Source organism: Podarcis vaucheri (genome assembly GCF_965113315.1).
Source record: "Podarcis vaucheri genome assembly, chromosome: 14".
Lineage (NCBI taxonomy): Eukaryota > Metazoa > Chordata > Lepidosauria > Squamata > Lacertidae > Podarcis > Podarcis vaucheri.
In genome coordinates this window covers 2206562-2226034 of record NC_138752.1, presented here as the reverse complement: position 1 = coordinate 2226034, position 19473 = coordinate 2206562, and the positions used below count along the sequence as shown (strand labels likewise).

Here is a 19473-nt window from a genome sequence, read left to right as displayed (position 1 = left end):
ATCCTCTCACCTCTTACCCACAACTTCTTCCTATAGAGCTATCGATCAAAGGAAATGGCTGAGCTACTTATGAAATAAAAGCAATAAAAAATAGATTATGTTTGCATTTGTAAGACTGTAAATGCACATTTAAAAGCTGACTACCATGGTAAACTTCACTACCACACAGTAGGAATTGTGTGGCTCATACAGAACCTCACACTTCGTAGGCTTGTGTATGAGAGGGGAGGAAGGGGCCAGGGGAATTCATTCCTGTTTTCCCCCAGGATGTTTTTTGTGTAACAGAAGCCTGGGGAAAGTAAGAAAAGAGGAGTTAACAAAATGAACATGATTTTAAGAAGTTCCTTGCTTCTGAAATGGAAGGGGTCTTGAAATAGGAGTTGATAATACAGCTCTTTAACTTCACTTAATTTTTGACAGGAATGCCCCGCAGTTGTTTCTTGTGCAATGTTCCATTAATGCCCTGGCAATGCGGTGCATCGTGGGTGGGATTTGATTTAATTCCTAATTTTTCTCCCTTTGGGGAAAAATAGAGCCTTTCCAAACAAGCAGGTACAGGCTTTGAGTTCCTTCCTTAATCCGTATTAGTGCTATGGAGGGTTTTGTTCCCCTTGATCTTTTTGAGCCTGTGCATATGAAGGGGCATTGGGGGCATGTGTATCGAAATAATCATGCCTTGGAAGCTGTCTTGCATGGCATTATGAGTTGGCATCAGGTTTTCCATTTCTGATTGATGTGTGCCAGGAAAGCAAAATTAATTAGCTAATATATTCACCATTTGCCATCACTGGCAGAGGAAGCCAGATGTTGAGTTTCCAAACCTAAAACAACCTGTTATTGTGTTCAGATATTTTTTAAATGAAACAACTGTGTTTACATAGCTGGAGGCAGGAGCAAACACAGGTGTGGACTGAAAAATGACCAAGCGGAGTATGACCAAAGTGATGGGGGTGGAATTAAGGAACACAAGGGAGGCTGGCTCTGGACGAGGTGTCTCCACTTGGATAATAAATGAACGAGAAGGCTCTTGAAACCCCAACCCAGGATTAGCTTAGAGTTGGGAAAGAAATTCAATTCACATTTAAAGGCAAACCTCCCCAATTCGCACTGCCTGACACAATGTGCAAACCAAAACACAGCTGTCCTTTGAAATTTGCATCACAGCTCTCTAGCCAGGTAATGTGTGCAAAAATGCATGTGGGTTGTGCATTGTTTTAGGGGAAATTGCTTTGCAAAAAAAGTTTATAATGGCCAAAAAACAACAACCAGATGAATGTGTACATTATGAGACATTCACACTAAAATCCTGGTGAGCTAAATAAGAATCATTGCAAACTGATGTGGAAATGTCAAGAAGTGAATTGAACTGAGCATAAGGTTGGGAAAATGAGAAACCAGCATTGGCAGATTTGCCCATCCATAGGCCTTGGCTACAAGGTTGCTGTCTTCATTATGGAAGCATTTGGGCAATGTGGACCCTGAACTTTCATTAAACAAATAATCATTTATTGATGCTGTTCTTTTCCACACAAGTTGCCCAGGACACCAGACAGCCTTCCAAAGCCAGAGTGGAGGTGAATCTAGTACCCCAGAGAAATTCTGCTGAGTCTTCTGGATTCCCTCAAAATTACCGTATTTTTTGCTCCATAACACTCACTTTTTTCCTCCTAGAAAGTAAGGGGAAATGTCTGTGCGTGTTATGGAGCGAATGCCTACGGATGGCGGGGGGATCTGCTGCAGTCGTGAGCAGAGGATCCATGGTTCCCCTTCCTTCCCTCCTCCGTGGCTCGCTTTGGTCGCTTTGAAACAGCAAAGCGGGAGAAGAGCCGCTGAGTGGAGAGGAGAGAGGGACAGAGAGCCTGGTTACAAAGCACGGATCCACATGGATCCTCAGGATTTTTGCACTGGGTCACCCCAAATTCACCATCCGATCACATAGCATGTCCATGGCTACATTTTGCACCAAAAAAATCACGCACCCACTGTTGCCTGGAGCCGCAGTGGTGCAAAAACGTGGTTACAAAGCATGGATCCACATGGATCCTCAGGATTTTTGCATTGGGCTACCCCAAACTCACCGTCAGATCACATGTCTGTGGCCACAGCATGAACCACAAAAATCATACATCCACTGTTTCGTTTAGAATATTTTCTTTTCTTGTTTTCCTCCTCTAAAAACTATGTGCGTGTTGACTTCCGGGTTGGTGCCTCCGGCAATGGCGGAGTTCCTCTGATCGGGAGGAACTTGCCCCGTGGGAATTTGGGTCTGTAGCGCCGTGGCGAAGGCGGAGACCCATAAAAATCACAGGCGGGAGAAGCCTGTGAACGTGGGATTCGGCGGGCACCTTTTGCGCCTCCCCTACTCGCGGGGAAACCCGATTTCAGGGACCCGGAGCAACGTGGGGTGAGTGGCGCGGTGCTTCGAATCGTCTGCTTCTTCCATGGAGCGAAGCCACATAGCTGTTGCCGGAGAGCAATGACTTTTTCCTGTGGACAATTTGACTCCAAAGTAATTACCCGTGAGTAGAGCTGATACGGGAGAATCGGATTTTAAACGTTTAATCGGGCATCGAAACGGGGAGGTTCAAAACAGGAAGTCCGCCTTCCCTATTTGTAAACAGACTGAGGCAAGGAGTCTGTAAGCTGAAGTCTTGGAAAGCCTTTTGTAAAAGATTAAATCTCCATCGGCAAAGAGTATAAAATCCTCCTTGCAGGCAGGAGAAGAGGGGGGGGGGAAATTGTGGACTGAGTATGCCTGCAGGAGAGAGTAAAGAGAGTTAAAATACTGCCGCTCTGACCCTGGAAACGGGCTGCTAGTAGGACTGACGTTTTGGAATGTCCATTGACAGCACTTAGAATGTTCCTTGACAGCTAGCAAAATAAGAGAGATATATTGTTTCTACTGTCTCCGGCTGCTTCTAAAAAGGAGTAATAAAGTAACTGAAAACTGAAACTAACTTTGGATTGTACAAGTTGCGCTTAAAGGTGACATTCTTAATTATTATAAATAGAAACTGTTTCCCCCTAGTGGAAGTTTCTGAAATTGGTTACTTTATAAGACCTGGGCTAGGGGAGTTTCCAGCTGCAAGATAAAAACTGTGTGACTCTGGGATTGACCTTGAAACTCTTAAGTGTTATGGCAAATGGAAAGGAAAGAACAGATGAAATGTCAATAGAAGAGGCCTTAGTGGTCGCATTATTGAAAATAAATGACTCACTGGAACAGCTTCACAAGAAAACAGAAGTGATGAATGTGAAAGCGGACGCTGCAAATAATAAAATTGATTTAATTGTAGAACGTTTAAATAATCTTGGACAAAAGGTGAACACCAACACAGAAACCACCCAGAAATTGACACAGCAATCTACTTTAATACGGCAAACTGCGGATGAAGTCAGGGAGAAAACCTTTGTTGCTGAATGTAAACCAACACAATTGGAGTGTGAGAGAGCCCCATACATTCAAAAGCAACTTGACGAATATAAGCTGACATTTGCTATGATGGAGCTTAAAGAAAAACAGATGGATTTGAGGATCAGAACCCCACCAGAACTGGGAAAGGAAAGTTCGACAGAGCTTCAGGAGGAGACAGGATCAACATCGGCTGAGAAAGAGAGATTTTGGGGGGTCAGTAGGACCGCCAAAAATGTGAATTTACTTAAGGGTAACTGTGAAGGACGTTGGATTGAAGAGAAGGGGGATTGGGAAATATGGACAAATCTGAAGTTGTTATGGTTGGGCCGAGCTATTGTGGTGGGATGAGGGTTGCTGTGTTGCCGTGGATGTTGCTTTTGTGTCAAAAAGTGCAAGTTTTGGATGGGAGGGATTGTTTCAGGAGGTGGCAGAGGGATGTTCCTGGATTGGTTTGGCAGGGCAGGAAGCCTCGAGTAAAACTTAAGATATTGACGGATGCTAAAGAAGGAGGTGGACCTGCCCTGCCAGACACCTAAATTTTGTTGTGAATTTTGTTGTTGTTTTTGCTGGCTGAGAGAATGGCTGTCTCTTAAAAGCACTGAAGTGTTGGATAATGGCAGATGAAGTTGATGGACTAGACGGAATTGGCGGAAAAGACTGGCAAGATCCGAGACCAGGGAGAAGAGTCGGTGGAAGAAGACTGGGAAAAGTTTAAAGACTATTTATAGAAATATTGTAAAATTAATGAATGTTAGAAGAATGTTGGAATGAAATTATATGGCTTCAGTAGAAATGTTATAAGGAATTAAGCATAAATAGATTAATAGAGTATTAAAGGAAAATAAGGTTAAAAGGTGTTAAGATAATTATAGGATAGAAAACAGGAGAAGATGGTAAGGAATTGCTGAAATAATTAATAGAAGTGGAATACAAAAAGGGAGGTGTGAGGAGGCCGTGGAAATATGGGAAAGAAAGATAAGATATTGGAAGTTTTTTCTCTTTTCTTTTTCTTTTTTCCCCTTCTTCTTTCTTTTGATGTGTTTTTAAATTGTTTTTGTTTTGTTTCGTTAATTTTTATGTAGGGTTTTTGTATTATAATGTCTTGTTTTTTCTTTGTTTTTTCTTTTGTGAGTGTTTAAATCGTTGTAAAAGCAATAAATATTATTACAAAAAAAATAAAAATAAAAACTATGTGCGTGTTATGGTCGGGTGCATGTTATAGAGCGAAAAATACGGTAGGTGAGAGTTTTGCACAGAAAAAAAGGGGAAAGGCTAAGTCGAAAGGCACCAAAATAAATCTTGATGACTTGCTAGGTTTCTCTACATTTAGAACAAAAAGAGCAACTTGGCTTCATTTTGAACCATGTTGAAATGAAAGGTAGCCTCTCCCTTAAAACCCCCAAGAATGCTAGTTTGGCTGCTGCCGAGGGTGATGCTCCTGCAGACAGCCTGATAACCTGCTCTCCCTGAATGCCCCAACAAAGGCCCTCCAGATGCTGTTGGACTATAGCCATACCTCATCCCTGACCATTGGCCATGCTGGTTGGGGCTGATGAGAATGGTACTCCAACACCTCTGGAGGGAACCACACTGGTATGCATTGCTCCAAGGGGGGGGGGCTTGTGACAAACCGGTGCACCTAACGGATTCCTGTGATGACAGCAGAAGGAAGTAAATGAGGGAGAAACAGCTGTCATAGACACCAAAGATAAGACTCTCACCAAAGTCCACCCCCTGTGAAATGGCACACACACACACACACACACACACACACACACATTTTCACCACACATGACCAGAGTGGCAAATTTTGTTTCAGCTTTAGTTACGAAAGTTCTCTATCTGTCTCTGTGTTTAATTGTTAGTGCTGTGTTAAAAACCATCAGGTTTCTAACACAGCAGTAACAATTAAACACAGAGACAGATAGAGATGTGAAATGGGGGATTAAGGAACCGGAAAATATAGCAACTATTCTTTGATGTTGCTTTCTGATTTTACATCATGTTAATCTAAATAGTTCAGCCAGAAAAACAGCAGAGGCCTATTACTTTAAACATCCATCTGTGGGATTGTACTGGAATGACAACAAGGCTCCCCCCCCCTTTTAGTCTTAAGCCTTCTCAGCCTTTTTATTTATTTATTTTTTATTGTTGCCTGACATCTGCTCTCCAAATGTGGGCCTGTCATTTTTCTTGTTGGATTTGCTTCCCTGCCTGGTTTAGAAAGAGCAACCAACCATGGATGGGGCTGGGGAACGGGGGTTGGAAAGAAGGCCAAGCACTCAACACCTCCTAAGTCCATCTCCTTTCCTCCTTTTCTCCTGATCCTTGACAATAAACAGTATAACAAAATGCTGGTCGCTTATGTTACTGGGGTAATTTTAAGAGACTGTTTTCTTCATGGTCTTTAGCTGTTTTTTAAGAAAGGTTTTCCTGAGGAGATGCACTTCTGGAAGAGATGGTGGGCCCTGATCCTTCTTTAAAGCACACTTAAGTAATTGCATAGAGAATAAACAAGAGGCTTGGCAGGTTCTCTTGAAGACTGTAGCCCCCCTGAAGCATTCCAAAGAGGACTTCAAACAAGGGTGGGGAACCAATGGCGCACCAGATGTTGTTGGACTACAACTTCCATCATCCCTGACCAATGATAAGGTCTACTGTCTAAACAAGCCATGCTCTGCGTTACAATATTCCCAGTACAGGAACCATGAAGAGGCCTGGGAGAGTCGCGGGGACTCTCTTCTTCCCCACTGATACTGTTGGTACTTCAGTTGGTATCACTGACACCAACTCTTGACAGATTATTTTTTTACTTAGTGGTGGCAGGGGTGGGGGTGGCACACAATTTTTAAATATTTCAGAGCATTGTTGAACTGTAGAATTCATCATCCTGCTCAGCTGCATTGGCTGCCAATGAGCTTCTGGGCCCATTGCAAAGTGCTGGCTTTGACCTATGAAGCCTTATGAGGCACAGGACCCTAATACCTCAAGGACCACTTTTCTTCATAGGAATCAGCCTGGACCCCGTGATCATCATCTGAGGCCCGTGGAAGGTCTGGAGGGCAGCAACAGGAGAATGAGCCTACTCAGTGGTGGCTCCCCACTTGTCGAATGCTCTCCCCAGGGAGACTTGCCTAGTGCCATCATTACATATGACTTTTCTGCCAGGCAAAAGTATTTAGTCTTCATTTTGCCTTTACCTTTTAATTATCTATTGTAATAATAATAATAATAATAATAATAATAATAATAATAATAATATAATAATAATAATAATAATTTATTATTTGTACCCTGCTCATCTGGCTGGGTTTCCCCAGCCACTCTGGGCGGCTTCCAACAAAGATTAAAAATACATTAAAATATTTATGGTCTTTTTGTGTGGGTGGAATGTTTTAATCTAGTTTTTAATAGTAGAATGGTCTTTTAGATTTTTTTAAATGTTGATTTTAATGTTTGTATGTGTGACAAAAAGGTGACTAATAAATTTAATTAATAATAATGATGATGATACTTTAAGAACGCAATGGCTACAAACCTATAGTGGATTTGAGGCTTCGTGGAAGGCCAGGCTATCAACGGCAGCCTGTCTCCATGGCTATGCAAACTCTGGGATCAGACACACAAAGGATGTCTCTGAAGGGCAGTTTCTGGGGAGCAACAGTTGTTCTTGTAGTGCTGTGTTGCTTTTATTATCAGCATGTACATTTTAAATATTCTTTTAATTCTGTTAATTGCTTTTTAACCATTATGTTTTTAGCTTTGAGGTAAATTGGGTAAGTCACTTTGAGTCCCAATCTGGTGAAAAGGTGGGACGGTGATGATGATATGCCTTGCATTTAAGGTGAGCATGAGGAGTCACTGAGGTTCACTTGGGAACTTTGGCAACATTCTTAATCAGAACCCAGCTATCTTACATCCAATTTCAGAACGTTAAATTTCAATATGCCTGCCTTGGTGAAAAGGCAACTAACACACAAATTTGCTCCACTGGACCACACTAGTGCCCAAACACATGCAGTCAAGGAAAATTGTGTTTGTTTCTTTATCCCTGCTATGCTGAATAAAAATGAAGAAATCATACAAAATAAAATATTCCTAGTACAGGAGATCTGTTAGCTGAGTAATTATTTTTTGGGGGACATTTTATCATGACATATTAATACTAAATTGCCATTTTAGGCAGCAGTCCTGAGAATAAGCCCTATTGAATTCAGTAGGCCTGGGTGGGTGTGGCTACGATTGTCCTATAGTGTTTAATATGTAGGTGAGGAGGGAGGGTGGATCTCAAGGTTACCAACAGGCCTTGAATTCCAGGTGTACAAAGACAGGTGCTTAGAGGCTCTCAGTTCATATGTTCTAAGGCAGGGGCTCCTAGGGGCTGGGGCCCCTGTGTCTCAAAAGGAGAGAGCCGGAGAGCTGAGCTGAGCGCCGCATGCCTCCAACACCTGGCTCCTCCTTCCTCCTCCGGCACCAAGAGGAGGAGGAGGAGGAGGAGCTGCCGGCTGCCGTGTTTGACTCCGCCCTGACTCCTCCCAACACCCTGACATCATGCATGCAACGTTAGCTCCTCCCCCTCGCCTTCGCAAGCTGGCGCCTCTGTTCTAAGGCAAGGCATTGTTACTGATTGCAGATTCTCAGAAATATTTACACCAGCAGATATCATTTGTTTTCCTCTAGATTAATGCACACTGAAGATATATATCTATTAAAAATCGCTGCCACTAGTTCAGGCATCAGCTGCAAAGGTGATAACTGCATAAGTTGAATTCCTTGACTTAATGGCATATTTTAACCTACTTACAAAAATGTCAAAGCTGGCAGTAAAAGCTTGGTATGCACGGTGACTGGATTTTTCTAACCCCTGAATTTAGCCATTTAAACCCCATGGGAGCAGTCCTTTCCAGATGACAGCGTGGAAGAACAAAACAATAGATAAACCAGGCTTTATTTTCAGTGTTGTGTTAGACAGGCTCCAGTGGCCGTTATATTCTGCTACTTGGCCCTGGCAAATCACTGGGATGGATCCTGATTTAGGCATGCTTATAGCAGATTCTTTGAAATCTGTGGGAATTAAGATAATTCTGATGGGCCTGCTCTAAGTGCGACGAAGGATGCACTCCACTGTCACTATGTTTATGTGTGAAATATTTTTATTTAGTTGATGAATTAAGATATAACAAAATACAAAAAAATACAGCTAATGTCTTTGTATATATTTTGGCAATAATTTACAAACTACAAAAATATTCCTCTCTCTCTATATATATATATTCATAACAACATAGGAACATAAGGGACGTCTGCTGAGTCAGGCTGGATTCATAAATAAAAGTCTCTGTGTTTAAATTAACGGATCATTAATGGTCCCTCCACCCTCTCCTGTTCTCTCTTTCCTCCTCTAACATATAAGACATTTGACCCTATTTTAGTCCTTTATCTAACAACAACAACAACAACATTATGCACCCCTAATTAAATGTCCCCGGAGATGAAAGTGACTCAGAAATATCAATGGATAATCATTTTTTCCCCATAGCTGGGCTTGAGCACAAGTCTGCCCAACCTTCCTTCCAAACCACTCCCCCTAAGAAACCTAGATTAAGTGGTGTTGTAAATAAAAATATGCCCTTTTCCCTTATGGGGTATCCAAGAGCCCATATAGAGTCCTTATATAGGTTCCCTATTGGTAGGAGAAAATAACAGAGGCCAACCAGAGAATATTGAGAAGCAAAGCAGCTAGTAAGCTTGATCTTTATTGATCTGTTGCAACAGGGTACCCCCCTCACACGCAGGAGAGGAAGAGGACCTAGAACAATGGCCTGCAAGGCCTTATAAAGACTTTTGAAATTCCCCTTCTCTAGATCAGGACCACCCCCAGAAACATTATGCATACATCACAGAAGGGGTGTAACCTAAGACCACCCCTCAGATACATCCCACCTACATCACAGAAATTTAAATGTTGTTTTTCTCTTCTCCTTGTTTATCTCCTGTCTAGCAGGTTACTTGATTGGATTTTCTGGGGAGCCTGGCCATTCTTTTGTAATGCTAAAATACTTGATTTCCTGGGCCAGGTCACAGGCTCACACCTTATTCAAACACCGATTAAAGGAAGAGACAATGGGGAGGCTTTTCCATTTTTAACCTTGCAGAGAAAGGATTTGGTCAGTTTAGGAATCAAAATGGTTCCAGGTTTGCCTTCCTGTACTGATCTATGTATGTGCAGTTATGAACATTACTATATATCTAAAACCATAAAATTCCTATCACAATATTCCCCCCTTTGGGGCTAGAATTTTTCTTAAAAATTTTTGCCCCACAAATAATAACATCGTATGTTGTAAATGGATGTCTTTGTATGAATATATCATATAAAAATAACACATGTTGCGTTTTGCTACTAAATTACTTGTGGCATTCTAACACTTTGGGAGAGACCATTTACTCAATAGTGTTCTATGCTTTACACCTAGCAGGAAGGTAAGGTCCACTAATGACTGAAAAGTGCAGTTTGCTTCCCCCCCCCCCGCCATTTTTGTGTTCTCAGGTGTCAAGGTAGCTTTTCTGTGGTCTCACACTGACATAGTGCTACAGCAACACATCCTGTCTATTGAATCCCCTCAGGGCTTTCATTTAACCATGTTGCCTAGCATTCACCATAGCTGGCACTGGTTTGGGCATCTCGTGAGGGAGAGGTCTTCGCCTTGGCCTTTAGCTATGGGATTTTATTATAGGCTGTGGTCTTGGGCTCATGAGAAGTTGCTCACTTGCACTTAAAGGACCAAAAAGCTAATTGCAGCCTGGATACACTTGCCCAATTCAAACTGAGTCCAATTTGAATTTATCTTGCCCCATGGTTCTCAAGTCTTCAAACCAATCTGTTAAAAGAAAACCATTCTTAACAAGGGCAGTTGTCCAAATAAGTCAATTTAAGTCTATAAGGGATCATTCCTGCTAAACCAAAGCATATCCACCTTCATGTTTCTTAGAAGCTTCTCCTTGGTAAAGCAAGTTTTAGCACATTTTAAAATGGATAGGGAAAGTTGGCAGAGTGCCAGGTGGAACAATGAAATGTGGTTATAAATTGAGCTAAACATTGGACTACACAATAGTGTGAGCTATTAGAAAGTATAAAATGCATGAGAATTCTCCATTGGTGTGTAAGCAATAAGACATTAAACATAAAAAACAGTTACACACAATAAATTGCCCCCCTTTGTGGAAATCACACTGTCAGACACATTTCAACATTCTTACATAATAACACATAATACAAAACAAAATAATTAAATATCTGTTGCATATCTTGACACAATTGTGATCTTTTACGCATGTATCTTTTGAATCCTGGAGCAGAGGCTTGAGGTTCAAAAGTGGGAAAATGTCCTTGCAATTCAACTCCTCCCCCCTTTGTCAGCCCCACTCCCCATCAGTCTATAGCCTTTGAAAGAGATAACTGTGGGCACTTTGAAAACTCTGGTGTTGCAGGTCTTGTGAGTTGAGGGGTTGTTGCTACTTTTCATCATTGCACATCTGTAGAAGTGATATCCTGTAAGGGGGCAGGGTTTTGGGGAGACTTAAACACAGTTAGACAAGAAAGGGGCAAAAGGCAAAAAGGATGTCCTCCAGTTTCCATGGGAAGCTGCAAATAATAACAATCTTAGCACATTAAGCATTTTATCCATTTCAATATTATTATCACATTTCCACATAATTACTGTTATTATCTGCTAAGTTTGTTTGCTTTCCTTCACTTAGTTTTTGTTGTTGTTCTTTTCATATTATAAAATAAAAAATTACTCCACATGTATAGAAAGAGAACTGTAAAAAATACAAAGGTTAAAAAATAAAAAGAAAGCAAAAAATTAGATTACCAGTTAGATGAAAATGGACTTGACACAAAGACATCAGATTCAGAAAAGAACTATTATTAAATATATTATCAAAACCACGCAGATTACTACTAGACTGAAAAAAAAATACAAAGGTTAAAAAATACAAAAGAAAGCAAAAAATTAGATTACCAGTTAGATGAAAACAGACTTGACACAAAGACATCAGATTTAGAAAAGAATTATTATTAAATAATACAAAGATATTATCAAAAACCGCACAGATTACTCCTGGACTGAAAAAATGGGAAAACAATGGGGAAAAACTTAAAATTCACCATGTGCTATCTGATAAAAGAACTTCATGAAACTGACTTTCAACATGTGATGAACATGTCCCCAAAGTAAAACACACACACAAAATGAGCTATGAGGAACCAAAAATAAATAAATGCTAAGGCACACAATAAGTAACCTGAAGTAATCTGTTTTGGCATTCTAACATCCCAAATGAAAATAAAAGTGTTTCTTGATGTGACATCAGCTGTAATGTTAATAGCGGAATACTGGGAAATGAGTTAATACCAATAAAAAATGAATGGCAATTTTAAAGTTGTGCAAATAACTTGCACTAGCCAAAATGACAGAATTAATAAGAAATGCTCAGGCAAAAAGGTAAACAAATACCATTCCACAAACAATGTTTGGTTGTGCTTCGATTAATTTCATATATATAATGGAAGAACTGATAAAACGAACTTAATAAACGAAACAAATTATTTGTAACCTAAAAAAAATGTCAAAGCCACAAAGAGATAGATGGAAATCAACTAATATAGCAGGGATTCAGACTTGTTTTGCTGAACAGAAAGAAAGTGACTGTTTGCCTTTAAGGGAAGAAAGACAAAAAGAAAAACAAATGCAATTACTTTTTATAGAGTATTTAAATCACTGTTTGCATCCCCTCAGAAAGGACACTCTGTTAAAAGGGAAAATTATTTCATGTGAGAGGTCTGTCAGGAAATGCTGTTCCTAAAATGCATAGGCATATACACACCTGTTGAAAGGGAAAATTATTTCATGTGAGAGGTCTGTCAGGAAATGCTGTTCCTAAAATGCATAGGCATACACACACACACACACAAAAAAAAACTGTTATAAAATTTAAATCCCATGGGGGGGGAACTACTCAAGAGAGGAACTCACAGTGGGAGTGCTTTGATATTTACCTGTGAAAAGAATTTGGCATGTCCAGTACTTCACTCTTTTGTATTAAGTAGCCCCTGGAGCAAAACACATTAAGGGTGATTTCCCTCAATGGTTCAAAGTTTTACATAAGGAAATTTGTATAGGTTTCAGGCTCTCCAAACCTTCTCTCTCCCCCCCTCCTTTCTCTCTCTCTCTCTCTCTCTTTTTAAGCTGATCTAGCCTCTGTGCATGTGCAGAGTTCATGCCTCAGCAAACCTTTTATACCATTGAAAATGTTGCATCTTTTGGCTCAATTAGAATAAGGAAGGGAAAGGTAAGGAGTAGATTTTAAAAATAGGGTTAGATTTTAAAACAAAAAAGAGAAACTCAGCAATTCAAGTATTCACCATTCAGCCCAAGCAAAGGAGTGCTTCCTTTATGTACAGGAAAGGGCTATCAACCGCTCTCTTATTTATGAGTAAAAACGGCCAGGTAAGGAGTAGATTTTAAAAATAGGGTTAGATTTTAAAACAAAAAAGAGAAACTCAGCAATTCAAGTATTCACCATTCAGCCCAAGCAAAGGAGTGCTTCCTTTATGTACAGGAAAGGGCTAATATCCCTCTGGCCATTCGCGGAACAATCAACCGCTCTCTTATTTATGAGTAAAAATGGCCAGAGCGTTAGAATTCATAGGATTTTTTAACATTCTCAGTCATTTCAGCCTTACCATTTGCAGACAAAAAATTATTATTATTATTATTAATATTATTATTTTCTGCGCCTTAATTTACAGGAATGGCCAAGGCTAATTGTACTTGATTATTCATTTGTATGTGCTTAAACTTTGAATTGACTTTTAAGTTTGATTTTAAAAAAAAAATAGTAGACAAAATGATAAATACTGTAATCACTCAAATGCTTGATATTACCAGTTGTGCTTCAAAACATCATGGCTTTTACCTCTCACCTTTTAAAACTAAAAAGCAAAGCTAGGCTGAATTTCAACTCCATTACCACACCAGAATTTAAGAATTACCCTCCAATGCTTGCAGACACATGGTCTTCCACACAGCCACAAATTGGGAGAGTTGAAAGGGACCCTGGGGTCATCTAGTCCAACCCTCCAAAATATAGGGTTCACAGCAAGATTTCGCAGCAAGATTTGTACTACCAGAAACACACACATTCACCTCTCACCTTTAAAAACAAAGAGCAATCTGGGCTGGATTTCAACTCATCAGCCACAAATTGGGAAAGTTGAAAGGGACTTGGGGTCATCTAGTCCAACCCTAAAATACAGGGTTCATAGCAAGATTTTTACTACCAGAAACACACACATACTTATGTACACAGACACAACTGAGGAAGAGATCACAAGCCATGCGCCTATCACAAACCATGCGCCTATCATGTACTAAGGAAAAGGAAAATAAAAGTACCCAACCCTTTTAGCAGATCTTGAAGCTAGTTTGAGTGAGAGTTTACTTCCTTAGACTAAAGAGTGCAAATTCCTATAGAAATTATCTTTAAAAGAAGATTGAAGTTAACATTTTCCCCAAGATAGGGAGAGGATCTTTTATAAAGCAAAGTTTAAACAGCCATAGATTTGATTTAAAAGGAATAAAAGAGTGAACAATTTTTCCTGAACTTGCAGAGGAATAGTAAGCCTAATCTATGCCCCCCCCTTTGCAGTTTCCTTTAAAGGAAGCTTACTCGGGAGTAAATTTACCTGACACAGAATAAGAAGGAGAAGGGGAAAAAACCCTGAAAGAGACAGAATGAAACAAGGGGGGGCATTTTCTAAGAAAAGAGGCCAGGACGTCTTATAGAGACTGATACCAGGAGCCTTACAATAACTCTTCTGTCCAACCAGATCAAAGTTAAAACTGGACTCAGATATTTTTCTTAGAAGGAACACCATACTTTCATAGGCATATGCTTAATGAAATACATACACTGCATTTTAGCTTGAGAGAGCAGTTGGCTCAACTAGGCTTTTGCAGCAGAAACATTAGGTTAACTTAGACTGGAACACAGGTGTACTCTCAAACTCAAAAGTTCATTTACCATTAGACTTAAAATCAACCCCCCCCCCACTGAAACTAGAGAAAGGAGGTGGGGTAATCCTCCTTTCAGAACACAAGTAGCACGTATACAGGAATTTACCACTTGGGAGAAAAACTCTCTTTTAGAGCCTCTCTCAAATAACAAACATTTGCACACTTCATTCTCCATTTTGTCTTGTTTTTAAGACTGATAAGGTTCAACATGGCTTCCTTAGATTTAGAATTTGGAGCAAGCTTGCATTTTTATTTTAGATGGCACATTTAAGATAAGCAGCTGCTGGATGTTACCTAAGTACAATTTAAACACAGGAAAAACGTTTCTTAAACACAAATTGAAGGGGACTGTCAGAGTCCAGGCAGGAAGTAAGCACCAACTGGGCTTCTTTCACGCCAGGGGTCTGGGGACTATTTTTCTTTTGACTGAGGTGCACCCATTTTCAATTAAAAGGGTTTTGGACCTGGGCAAAACTCCGAAGGGTCCGGAAAAGGGGAAACCTGGACAAAAAAAAACTTGGGGATACCTGGACAAATCTCCGATGGGAAAAACCTGGGGATACCTGGACAAATCTCCGAGGGGGAAAACCTGGGGATCCGAGGGGAAAACTTGGGGATACCTGGACAAATCTCCGAGGGGAAAACTTGGGGATCCAAGGGAAAAAACCTGGGGATACCTGGACAAATCTCCGAGGGGAAAAACCTGGGGATCCGAGGGGAAAACTTGGGGATACCTGGACAAATCTCCGAGGGGAAAACTTGGGGATCCAAGGGAAAAAACCTGGGGATACCTGGACAAATCTCCGAGGGGAAAAACCTGGGGATCCGAGGGGAAAACTTGGGGATACCTGGACAAATCTCCGAGGGGAAAACTTGGGGATCCAAGGGAAAAAACCTGGGGATACCTCACTTAATCTCTATTCTACAACTCACAGCAACCTCCCTGCCTTTTACAATCTAACTCAAGAGTCCCTACTGAACGCTTGCACACTTGCAATGCCAGATTGAGACTCTGGAATATGAAAGATGGAAAGGAATTCAGCGCCCTTGCGTTCTCTGTTCACAGGTCATTTCTAACAAAGATCGCCATGGCAGAGGTGCGGCTGCGCTGGAAGTTAGTTTTCAGTGCAGAAGAAATTGCACAACCTTTCTGGGCAAAACTCCGAAGGAATAGGTTGGCATAAAGAATTAAGTGGAAGAAATCACACACAACCTTTGCCTGGGCATACTCCGAAGGGCTAAGGCTGGTGTTGAGATCGAGAGGACAGAAAGGAGTAGAAGGCAATTTTTTCAAGAGTTAAAGTGAGGAAAGAAGTAAGGATTTGAGAAGTATAGGTTTGCTGTGGTTTGCAGAATCCCACCCCACTACCCATTTTTCCTACTCATACTCACTTCGCAAACGCTGTCCTGGTGATTCTGGGATCTCTTGACTGGTTGTTTAAGGCCGGCCTGATCAAGATTTGCTTCCTCTGGTTAGCCCCGCTGAAACTCCAAGTTATTGCCAGACCCTGGGACCGATGGAAGACTGGTTATTCCTCCTGGCAAACTGCCTGGTGCGCGCTGGATAACCAGTCCTTCCTCGCTTCCAGAATCCGGGTAACCAAAAGTCCCTTCGTGCGTGGTCGCCATCTGTTGTAAATAAAAATATGCCCTTTTCCCTTATGGGGTATCCAAGAGCCCATATAGAGTCCTTATATAGGTTCCCTATTGGTAGGAGAAAATAACAGAGGCCAACCAGAGAATATTGAGAAGCAAAGCAGCTAGTAAGCTTGATCTTTATTGATCTGTTGCAACAGGGTACCCCCCTCACACGCAGGAGAGGAAGAGGACCTAGAACAATGGCCTGCAAGGCCTTATAAAGACTTTTGAAATTCCCCTTCTCTAGATCAGGACCACCCCCAGAAACATTATGCATACATCACAGAAGGGGTGTAACCTAAGACCACCCCTCAGATACATCCCACCTACATCACAGAAATTTAAATGTTGTTTTTCTCTTCTCCTTGTTTATCTCCTGTCTAGCAGGTTACTTGATTGGATTTTCTGGGGAGCCTGGCCATTCTTTTGTAATGCTAAAATACTTGATTTCCTGGGCCAGGTCACAGGCTCACACCTTATTCAAACACCGATTAAAGGAAGAGACAATGGGGAGGCTTTTCCATTTTTAACCTTGCAGAGAAAGGATTTGGTCAGTTTAGGAATCAAAATGGTTCCAGGTTTGCCTTCCTGTACTGATCTATGTATGTGCAGTTATGAACATTACTATATATCTAAAACCATAAAATTCCTATCACAGTGGGCCTGAACATGTCCAGGGGGTAGGTTGGCTGGTTTTATTTTAATTTCTAAAATTTTATATATTGTGTTGGAGTCCAGCATCATCAGGATAGATAAAATAAAGTATTTATTCACTACCACAGGAAGCAGTGGCAGCCACCAACCTGGATGGCTTTCAAAGAGGATTGTGCAAATTGATGGAGTGCTGCCAGCCAGGGTGGCTCTGCCCTGCTTCCACAATCTTTCTGAATACCAGTTTCTGGGAGTCACAGGAGGGGAGGGCTCTTGTTTTCAGGTCTTGCAGGCACCTGGCTGGCCACTGTGAGAACAGGAGGCAGGTCTAAAATCATAGAATTATAAAGTTGGAAGGGACTCCCAGGGTCATCTGGTCCAACCCCCTTGGCCTGATCCGGCAGGGTTTGTTCTATAGTAGCGTCTGGAAGCCACCAGGTTCTCCATCTCTGATTTAAGCTAAAGTCTACTTCTGAAATGAGAAGAGAATAAGCATCTAACTCCCATGCCAGCCATTCAGAGCTTTGAAGCACATTACTCTGTAGTTCATAAGCAGAGGAGAAAACATTGGATCTGTTATCTGGCTCTTCTTTTGAGGAGCTCAGGCAAATATGGAGAGTCCTGCTTGGGTAAATAGTTGGAGGGATTTCAAGAAAACAATAAGACTATCAAAATGTGTTAGAGGGTTTATGCACATGTGTAATGAGCTTAAGCACAGGCTATTTTAAAGCAATGGGAGAGACTGAAAAGATGTGGCGACACGGGGAACGTGGAGTGCCCTTCATCTACATTGCGTTTCCACCAGACACATCAGAACGCCTAGCAGTGCAGCCTCTTTTGCCCTCAACCGGATCTCTGCCTGCATCAATAACTCTGTAAAGTCCCACTGCAACACTATTGTATGTTTCTGGGGAGGAAAGAATTTTAAGCCAATGAAGATTTAGCCACCATTGTGCGCCTGTGAGGCGTGTGAGCTCATTTGAAGCTCATTGGAGGCCCACCTGCCTTTCGGGGGGGGGGGGGGATGGCAGAGGGCAGAATGCGAAAACTGGAGGAAGAATGGCCTTAGTGGCTAGTAATACTGGTGCATCTTTGGGAAATGGGGTCTCTAATGAGAAACACCTTTTGTGTTGCTATTGTCATTGACGCTGAAAGGGGATCAAGATCTTTTGAAAAGGAAAGCAATGGATGCACTCTGATTTGCGATAGGTTTTCAATAGCTAAATGAGTAGCAGATTCAGTTAAGCATCCTTGATGGGTGACCCCCATTGGCCACTGCCTCCCCTATTTCTTATTGAATAGGTGGCCAAATCAAAAGGTTGTTTCAAGTTGTTCCAGCAAAATTAAAACAAACCGTGCCGTGCCTTTAGATGTAGGAGATCTGCACACTCACAGAAAAGGAAGGTGACTTTCTCTGGTTATAAGACCACATGTGTTTATTTGTGAGAAATGACCCCTCTTTATTTTTTGCTGTGTATTCAAACATGTATATTTGCAAATGGTGAACATCTGCCACCTAGCTGATATGGGTTTGCTATGGCTATTAAAAAGGGTAGAAGAACACTAAGGTTTTGCTAAGCTGTTGTTGTGTTACAGTGTGGGAATGAAGTAGACGAAGAGCTTTCTGCAGAGATGTTTAATGTCCTTGAAGTTTTATGGCTGAAATGTACCTTACTAAGAAATGTGGACCAGATTTGGAAGGGTTCTTCAATGCACATTTACAGTGCACAGCGTGAGATTTGTGCCTGTGGGTCTGCTTGTATTAAAAGAGACATGTTGTTGTTGCTGTTTTCCCCCTAGGCAGTGAATGGCACAATATACAAAGTGGTAATTCTAATCAAGAGGACTGGAAATCAGCGGGAGATTGGTGTGCAAGAACCTTCTAAAAACTTAGCTGTTTGTATTTAGCAGGCTGAGTGCCCAGTTAGCAACCCCGTCAAGCGCCAGTACTTGGGTTTAAGCTGATTTATGGCTAGGTACTATGAGCTCTTGGACTGTGAAAGCCAGGGCTGGCCAATTTAAGCTTTAATGCATGGGAGAGGGAGAGGATAAGATTCACAGGAGGGCTCAAAGGAATGCTCCTGGGTCTTTTGTAAGAAGGCAGCATGTCTTTAAAATACTTGTTCTGATTCTTTTTTACCCTTCACAATAACCAGAGATGTAGCTGTGGAAATAGATTATGGCCTCGCTAATTGACTGCCTAGTACAGGCTGAGAGGACATATGGCCTTCTAAATATTGTTGGGCCACAGATCCCATCAAGCCCAGCCAAGCATGGTCAGGGATGATGGGCGTTGCAGTCCAATAACTTTTGGGTGCCCCCAACCTTTAGATGCTCACTAGCAAAAACCAGATCAAGGATGTGGCTCACTCTGTGGGTTAGATCCAAGGTGTAGTGAGGCAACCCCATGGTTTTAATGATGGTTGTGAATTCCTGAGCCAGACCTGACACAGCAATCCCAATTTGGACATGGAATTTCTCCAAGACTAAAGTCCTTGGGTTCTCTGAAACAGTGTCTGAGACCCCTTCCAGTAGCTCAGACAGAAGTGTATCTACCTACTCAGACTGGCCATTATCCCATCCTGTACAGCAGCAGGCGGGAACTTCCTACCCATGGGGGGTTGAATTTGTCACACCAGGGTGTTTTCCCCAAACCATGCCCACCTACCCACCAGCTGATGTCAC

At 41.5% G+C, this 19473-nt stretch overlaps 1 protein-coding gene and 2 long non-coding RNA genes across 3 annotated transcripts in view; 2 read left to right on the top strand and 1 right to left on the bottom strand.

The window, feature by feature from the left end:
* The window catches only part of THSD4 (thrombospondin type 1 domain containing 4), a 147343-nt gene that overhangs the window by 38844 nt on the left and 89026 nt on the right, over positions 1-19473 (top strand). The window lies entirely within an intron of this gene.
* Positions 10730-12152, top strand: LOC309518904. The gene is made up of 2 exons (XR_014213641.1): positions 10730-11256; positions 11406-12152. It is a non-coding gene; the product is annotated as an uncharacterized lncRNA (long non-coding RNA).
* On the bottom strand, positions 13317-13855 carry LOC309518648. Its single transcript, XR_014213575.1, has 2 exons — positions 13781-13855; positions 13317-13629 (listed from the first exon to the last, which is right to left on the bottom strand). It is a non-coding gene; the product is annotated as an uncharacterized lncRNA (long non-coding RNA).